This window comes from Nycticebus coucang, chromosome 11, assembly GCF_027406575.1.
Source record: "Nycticebus coucang isolate mNycCou1 chromosome 11, mNycCou1.pri, whole genome shotgun sequence".
NCBI classification, from domain to species: domain Eukaryota; kingdom Metazoa; phylum Chordata; class Mammalia; order Primates; family Lorisidae; genus Nycticebus; species Nycticebus coucang.
The window spans coordinates 4,739,427-4,747,493 of record NC_069790.1 but is presented as its reverse complement, the minus strand read 5'-3'; the positions used below and the strand labels follow the sequence as shown (position 1 = coordinate 4,747,493).

General features: G+C 38.5%; 1 non-coding gene across 1 annotated transcript; it reads right to left on the bottom strand.

Annotated features, from left to right (window-relative positions):
- Positions 1-6,170: 6,170 nt before the first annotated feature.
- On the bottom strand, positions 6,171-6,311 carry LOC128560602 (small nucleolar RNA SNORA4). The gene has a single exon (XR_008373083.1). It is a non-coding gene; the product is annotated as a small nucleolar RNA SNORA4 (small nucleolar RNA).
- Between the last annotated feature and the right edge of the window lie 1,756 nt (positions 6,312-8,067).

Genomic DNA, 8,067 nt, shown 5'->3' with positions numbered 1-8,067 from the left:
GTCCTGCATGTGGCTATCCCAGTCTGGCCTGGACAGCAAAGCACAGAGTGCCAGGCAGACCCTGGTGTGGCAAGCAAGCTGCGGCCCCAGCCTGGCACAAAGCCTTCTTCTTCTCCGCAGGGACATTGCAATGTGTTTTCCTGCAGAGGACGAGAACACCTGCTATGTTAAGGGTTGACCTCCTGTCTCTCCACATGTCCCTTTCCACAGGCTGTCCTGATTCCCCACTGGAGTTGAAGCCATTGGGATTAGGCTCCTCTTCATTCTGGGAATGAACTGTGCATGCTCAATAAGTGGTTGAATAAATGAATAGCAAAGAAAGAAGGGAAGGAGGAAGGAATGATCGATTCCTGCCTTGATATGGAATGGAAATAGCTCAGAATGTGAAGCCCCATCCCATAATTTGAATTTAAAAAGGAAGGGTAGCATGCTTTTGTAGTCACAGGTGTGTGAGATTTGGGACAAAAAGGACAGGTCTATTAAAACTCAAATATCATGGAGTGGAATTGGGCATAACATTGAATTTTTAAGATAAAACTTCAAAGAAATTTCAAGCTATGTCAGCCTGTGTTGAATTTGATTTCAGATGATTTCAGATCCTGGGGGTTGCCATTCAGATTGTATTTTTTGTTTGTCCTTTATTTTTTATCAAGATCATGCCTGCAAAGAGCCAGACCGTTCCACGAGGCTTGCTATGAAAAGCAGTAACATGCACGCTCTCTCTACTGCTACCATTTCCTGTTCAACCAAATGAAACGAACGGCTTTAACTTCTTTATCAATCCTTTTGATAAATACATTCACATCTTTAACACTCCTGTATTGCTTCTTGTTAACTTTTCACTTTTAGGTGTCATGTGTTAACTTCCTATTATGAAAGATGAGATTTAGTGTTACCCTGACCTCTGTATACAAGGTAACTCTATGCCTCTATCCACCCAACCGGTACGTCATAATTTTGGTAGGATAAATACTTAGTGCCCCCCCATTACCAGGCTCTTCTACAGATTATGGTCAGAATCTTGTTTTTCTCAGAGTGATAATTTTCTTCTCCTGTTTGTCTTTGGTCACTCTGGGATCCTGTCCTGGGCTTTTCCTTTCCCACTACCTGAGTATTCTCATTTCTTCTCCCCTGTCCCTCATGCGCTCTTCTTTCTTGATTAACTCCACAGGTCAGAAAACTGTGGCCCCCTACCTGTTTTTGTGAATAAAGTTACTTGCACACGGGTGTGGATGCTTTCAGCCTACAGAGTTGAGTCATTGAGACAGAGATAGTATGGCCCATAGTGCCTGATAGATTTACCATCATGTTGTTAACAGAAAAAAATTACCAGATCCTGATTGATTCTATTATTTTATATAACATAACTTCCCAGATTCTCTGGAAAATTTACAGGGGAGAGTACATAGATTTTTGAGACATCGTAAGCCTTTGTCTTCCCCCCCCCCCTACTTTCACTGGTAATTGCTGGTTTGGCTGTTAGGGAATTCTAGATTGGAAAATAATTTGCTCCAAAATCTTTGAATAAACATTTTATTGAAGTGATTATAGTGATATGCACTGAACATAAAGTGTAAAGGTTGATTTATCAAACATTCATGTTTGTATAGCCATGGCCCCAGTCAAGATCTAAAATAGTACCAGGACCTCAAGGATTCTCAGGGGCCACTCAGAGAAACCCTCAAGCCATTGTCCTTCCTTTAAAGGTTACCTTTATTCTGACTCTATCCATAATGTTTGGCCTCATAGAAATTTTTTTTTTATTAAATCATAGCTGTGTACATTGATATGATCATGGGGCATCATACACTCGCTTCATAGACCATTTGACACATGTAGTGCATAGTTCTTTGGGTCTGTCAGTATAATATTTGGCATATTTGTCTTAGTTCATTCAGGAAGCTATACTAGGCTTAGTAATTTACTAACAAGATAAAGTCATTGCTCATAGTTCTGGAGGCTGGGAAGTCCAGGCTCAAGGCACCAGAAGATTTGGTGGCTAGTGAGGGGTCAAAGATGATGCCTTCTTGCTGGCTCCTCACATGGTCAAAGGGGAGAACACACTCTTTCGGGCCTCTTTTTTTTACAACACTAAACCCACTCATGAAGGCTGCGCCCCTATCTCCTCCCCAAGGTTCCACTTTTTAATACCACCACAGTAGAATCAGGTTTCAAGTTTTAAATTTGGGGTATAACACACCCATTCAAGCTGTAGCAATGTTCATTCATGATGTTGTGTTCATTCATGATGTTTTCTTCTAAGTTGTGCAACAGACATTGCATTCATGTATCAAACTAATTCATTAATTTTATTTTTGATGGATTTTTAGGTTTTTTCCAATTGGGGGCTGCAATAAATGGTGCTATGATATACATCCTGCACACGTCTTTTAGTGCATTTCTAGGCGTTTGTATTAGTTACATAACTAGCAGGACTTTCTGAGCACTAGGGCTGCACTTTCACAGCTTCAGTAAATGCTATCAAAAGATTTTCCCATGAGATTGTTCCGACTGATTTTTCCATCAGCAGTTTATGGCAGTCCCAGCTCATCTATATTCTCCTAACACTAGATATTGTCCCAATTTAAAAAAATTTTAATCATTCTGATGGTGGTGTTTTTTATCTCATTGGTTTTATTTTGCATTGTCCTGATAATCAGTAAGGTCAAGGCCCTTAGCACATGATGACCATTTGAATACCCCCTTATGTGAAAGATTTAGACAAACTGTTCACTGATTTTTTATTGAGTTATATGTGTTTTTTGTTGACATGGTGCGTCTCTTTATGTATGTGGTAAATTAGATGGCCATTTAGGTGAAGCAGTTTCTGGACTCTGTTCCATTGGTACAGTTTTCTATCTTTGCATTAATCTCACAGCATTTCATTTAACTGCACTTTATGAAAGTCTTGCTGTCTGGTGGGATAAGGGCTCCAGGCTTATTTTTCATTTTCACAGTTGTTTGCCTTTATCCAGCACTTTGGATTCCCACATGAACTTTGGAATCTTATCAATTTCCCCAAAAGAGTCCCCTGGGATGCCAGTTGAGATTTCACTGAACGTGTACTGTAGATCAATTTGAGGATAATCGACTTTTGTTTAAATCTTTCAGTTCTTGAATGTGATTAAAATCAATATTCGTTGTTTATGAATTCTGTATTTGTGAATTCAGCTACTTGCTAAATATTTCTTTACAATCCCAGAATTAACATTTGTGGTCCTTTTGTGGTTGACTGTGCATACACAGAGTGCTGAAAATTTTATGTTACCTGATGGGCATGTTCCTGGCTGAGGTAGAGCAAGACGCTCACATTATATTAGTCATAAATAATTGTCTTTTTAATGGCTTATGCTTTTATCGTTTTGTGCTTTTTCTTTAATATGGCCTCCACATGCACTGCTGAGGGGATGTTTAGAATACCTATGTGCAGGAAAGGCTTGATGCCTTATGGAGAAAATACATGTGTTAGATAAGCCTTGTTAAGGTGTGAGTTGTAATGCTCTTGTCTCTGAGTTCAATGTTAATGAATCAACAAAATACATTAATATGTCTTTAAAACAGAAGTACCCATTAAATAAGGTTTGTATTAATCAGTTGACCAGAGAGCTAACCCTATTTGTCCCTTAGGAGCAATGGTCAGTATTGGCTAATTCAATGATCATGTTAACTTTATAGAACAACTACTGTGAATCGTAAGTATTGACTATATATTTCCCTCTATAAATTTGGGACGTTAGTTTCTCTTAGTAATCTTTAGTCTTTTTCTGTGTGGAAATTTGCTTGTGTTTGTTAGATTTATTTCTAGGTGACTAATTTTCTTGATACTATTTAAATTTTACTTTCTATTTGTTTGCTGTTAATACATACAAAGACCATTTATTTAAGTATATTGGTACTGTATCCTGGGACCTCAACACTTTTATGGATTAATTATAATAGCTTATGTTTTATCCCCGTATTTCATACATACATAAATACACACACACACACACACACACACACACCCTATTGGTTCTGTTTCCATGGAGAACCATAATACCATAGATAGCCTTGTCTCATTCATGATATTAGGGAGACTAAATGTGATATTAATTGTAGGGTTTTCTGTTTTGGTAGGTTTACTTTATCAGGTTTAAAATGTTCTTCTCAGTCCTAGTTTGCTATTTTTTAAAACAAGTTATTAATAGGTATTGAATATTAGCAAATATTTTGTTTATTATTAATTATGGTATCTGTATGGGTTTTCTCCTCTAGCCTATTAATGTGGTAAATTATGATTGATTTTCAAATGTGAAACCAATTTTTTATTCCTGGAAACTTATTCATGACATATTAGTTTTTTAAATATATGGGCAACTTTGATATTTTGTCTCTTTATGAGAAGGAGTGACCATCTCCGTAATGTCTTTGTCTGCAATCGCTACCAAGATTATCCTGGGTCAAAAAATGAGCTACTATGAAACTAATTTAGGGCTTTCACATGAAAGCTATGACCCAGTTACAACCTAAGAATAAGGGGAAGGGGGAAAGCGATGGGAGGGAGTGGGGAGGTGGGTGGAGGGAGGGGGATTGGTGGGATTACACCTGCGGGGCATCTTACAAGGGTATATGTGAAATTTGGTAGATGTGGAATACAGATGTCTTGGCACAATAGCTGGGAGAATGCCAGGAAGGCTGTGTTGACCAGTGGGATGAAAACGTGTCAAACAGTCTATGAAACTAGTGTATGATGCCCCATGATCACATTAATGTACACAGCTATGATTTAATAAAAAATAAAAATAAATTAAAACAATGAGCTGTTCCTTATTAACTCTTATTCTCTAGAAGAGTTTGTCTAGAAGTTTGTTCATATTTCTTCTTATTATTTTAATATCTCCAGAATCTTTATATCAGTATGCCTTTTAAGTATAGACATTAATAATAACTTGCACTTTCATTTTTTCTTGATGAGTGTTGCTTAGAGACTATCAATCACATTAGTCTTTTCTTGGAAAATATTTAGGCTTTCTTATTTTCTCTACTGAATGCCCTTCCCCTCATTTTTCTTGTGACCTTTTTTGACTGGTACTGTTTTTTCCCCTTTCTTTAAGTTTAATTTGTTCTTTGTTTTCTAGCATCTTGAGATAGATGTTAGATCATTGATTTTCAATCTGACTTTGTTTTAGCCTTTTCCTTTAAAAAAATTTTTTTAACCTATAAGATTATCAACATCCCTGTAAACTTACCATGGCAGCGTCCCACCAAGTTTGGCACATGACATTTTTCTTATTACTTAGTTCAGTATGTTTTCTAATTTTCATTCTAATTTAGTTTTTGATACATGAGTTATAAAGTATTGCTTAATCATAAAATGTTTGGGAAATTTCCTTGTTATCTTTCTATTTTTGATGTCTGGCTTAATTCTTCCAAGAACAGAGGCTCTGTACTATATAACTTTAGTCTTCTAAGGCCTGGTATATGATTTATCTTAGTTAATATTTTATGTACACATGAAAAGAATGCGTATTTTGCGATTTGGGGCTATAGTCCTCCATATAAATCAAATAAATCAAGTTCGTTAACTACATCAAGTGTTAAGAGCTTCTGTACCATTGTTCATGCCGGGGCATCATCACAGCTCACAGCAACCCCAAACTCCTGGGCTCGAGCCATCCTCCTACCTCAGCCTCCCAAGTAGCTGGGACTGCAGGTGTCTGCTACCATGCCTGGCTAGTTTTTCTACTTTTAGTGGAGATGGGGTCTTGCTCTTGCTCAGGCTGATCTCAAACTCCTGGGCTCAAGAGATCTACCCATCTCAGCCTCCCAGAGTGCTAGGATTACAGGCGTGAGCCACCACACCAGCACCTGTGTGTTTTTATTGAGCTTTCAGTTGATGGAACTTCTTGGATCTGTGGTGTTTAGTTATCAAATTTGGGAAAGTTTGGACCATTATTTTTTCAACTATTTTTTCCATTCCTTTCTCTTCTCTCATTCTGAAAAATCACGACACAGTGATTAGACCATTTACTATTTTCGTACTGGCCACAGAAGATTTTTTTCTCTTTTTTCCTTTTCTATCTTTCCCTCCCCCTTTTTACTCTTTGGTTTAGCTCCAAGTTTCTAATGCTGTGCCTTCAAGCTAACTGATCTTTATTTCCCTTTTTTTTTTTTTTCCTTTATACCTTTGTAATCTAGGCCACAAAATAGTGGTGAATGATACTAAGCAGCATAGCCCACGGTAGAGAGGGGCCTTTTCTTTATCCTCCCAAACAGCTCAAACTGGTAGAAGTTATTTTAGCCACCTCTCTCCCACCAAATTAATTTGATAAATCCTTGTTTTTTTCAGTGTTTAATTTGCTTTTAATCTCATTTAGTAATTTATTTTACTCCATATTTCATATATTGTTTTCTTTCTGGATGTCCATTTGGGTCTTTCTTATATTTTCTGTTTCTTTCCTAATTATGTTTTCCTTTAAATCTTTAAGCATATTTTAAAAAATCTCTTACAGCTGTTTTAGGGTTTTAATCTGCTTATCCTATTTTTTTGCTGGTTTGTTTTTGTCTGCTTTCTGATTCTGTTTCTAGTGACTGGTTTTTGCTACTTCATAAATCTAACAATTTACTTACTAAATTCTAAACTGTGAATTTTGGTACCACTTTTAAGTCATGAATCTTTCAAAGTCACCACTAAACATCCAGGTATTCATTGAGGGCTCTCTACTTTGGCTGATGGGGACTGAGCACTGTGTAAGTGCTGGGAATTATTTCACTTGGTGCTCCCCAATTTTTTTTTGTTTGTCTTTTTTTTCAGTTTTGGGCCGAGGCTGATTTTGAACCTGCCACCTCTGGCATATGGGGCCGGCGCCCTACTCCTTTGAACCACAGGCACCACCCACTCCCCAGTTTTTTGAGTAGTTCTCCTTTGCCTGACCATCTGAAATTTCATCTTTGCACACCTGAGTCTTTATTAAGCCAACAAATCAGGGGATGCCCTCTTTCCATATTGCTGGAATTTTTCTCTGTTTAGCTCCCCTCTTTCTGGTGCTCTGCCTTGCAGTTTTTAGCTGCTTTGTCTACTGTGAACTTTAATCTGTTTTTTTCTACTCAGGAAGATTACCAGTCTGTTTTGATTCTTCCTCCCTGTTATGCACCCTGAAAATTCCCAACACACAGAAAAACATGATTATCACAGGAGTTGCCTTCTTTCTACTCCCTCTCCTGTCCACGAAAGTCTTTCAACATACTGTCCAGTTTTCTAGTTGCTTATAGAGGGGAGGTAAAAGGGTCCTCCTCCTGTGATGAAGTGGAAATCATACTACCTTTGTGCTAGTATTGATTGATAGATACTGTTTGTTAACATGATGCAGATTGTATTAAAAAAGAAGAAGAAAAGAAAAAGAAAAAGAGAAATTACCACCAAGGCATTCCCAATTGACTTATGAAAAAGAACCTGATCTAGGTCCTGTCCTTCTAGGTTTAAATTTGCTGTCAGAGTCTTTAACCCAGGATTTCCGGGAAGGAGTTCTGAGATTCTCTCTGATTGTACAGGCTCCCTATCTCTGTGGCTACAGGATGGCAGTGTGTTGCACACTCAGAGTTGGCTATACGCTTTGCTCCCTGCACTCAGAGTGCAGAGATGGAAGCCGAGCAAGAAACAACCTTAAGATAAAATTAAATTTGTTATTATTGGAAGGGGCCAGCATGCCGGCCAGGCAAGCAGCAAGTGGTGGAGGGCACCCAGGCCGCGCCTGGGCAGCTGAGTGAGAATGGACACTCTGAGTCACCTGTCTTCTGTAAACCTCCGTTGTCTCATCTGCACAATCCTGGGAACCATGTGCAGATTTGGAGAGTCTCTCCCTCTTCCATTTTTCCTGGTTTGCATCCTCCTGTGCTATCTCCTGAATTAAGACATGACCACAAGGACAGCACTGTTAAAAAACAAAAAAAGCCTCTTTCCATTTCTCCATTTGTTTAAGGGCCGCCTTCTCCCTGCCCCCTGTCCCTTCATCCCCTGGCTATCTGACAGGGCCTTTAGAGGCGTGGCAGCCTCCCACCTCAGGGCGGCAGGCATGCTTCTCCTTTGTC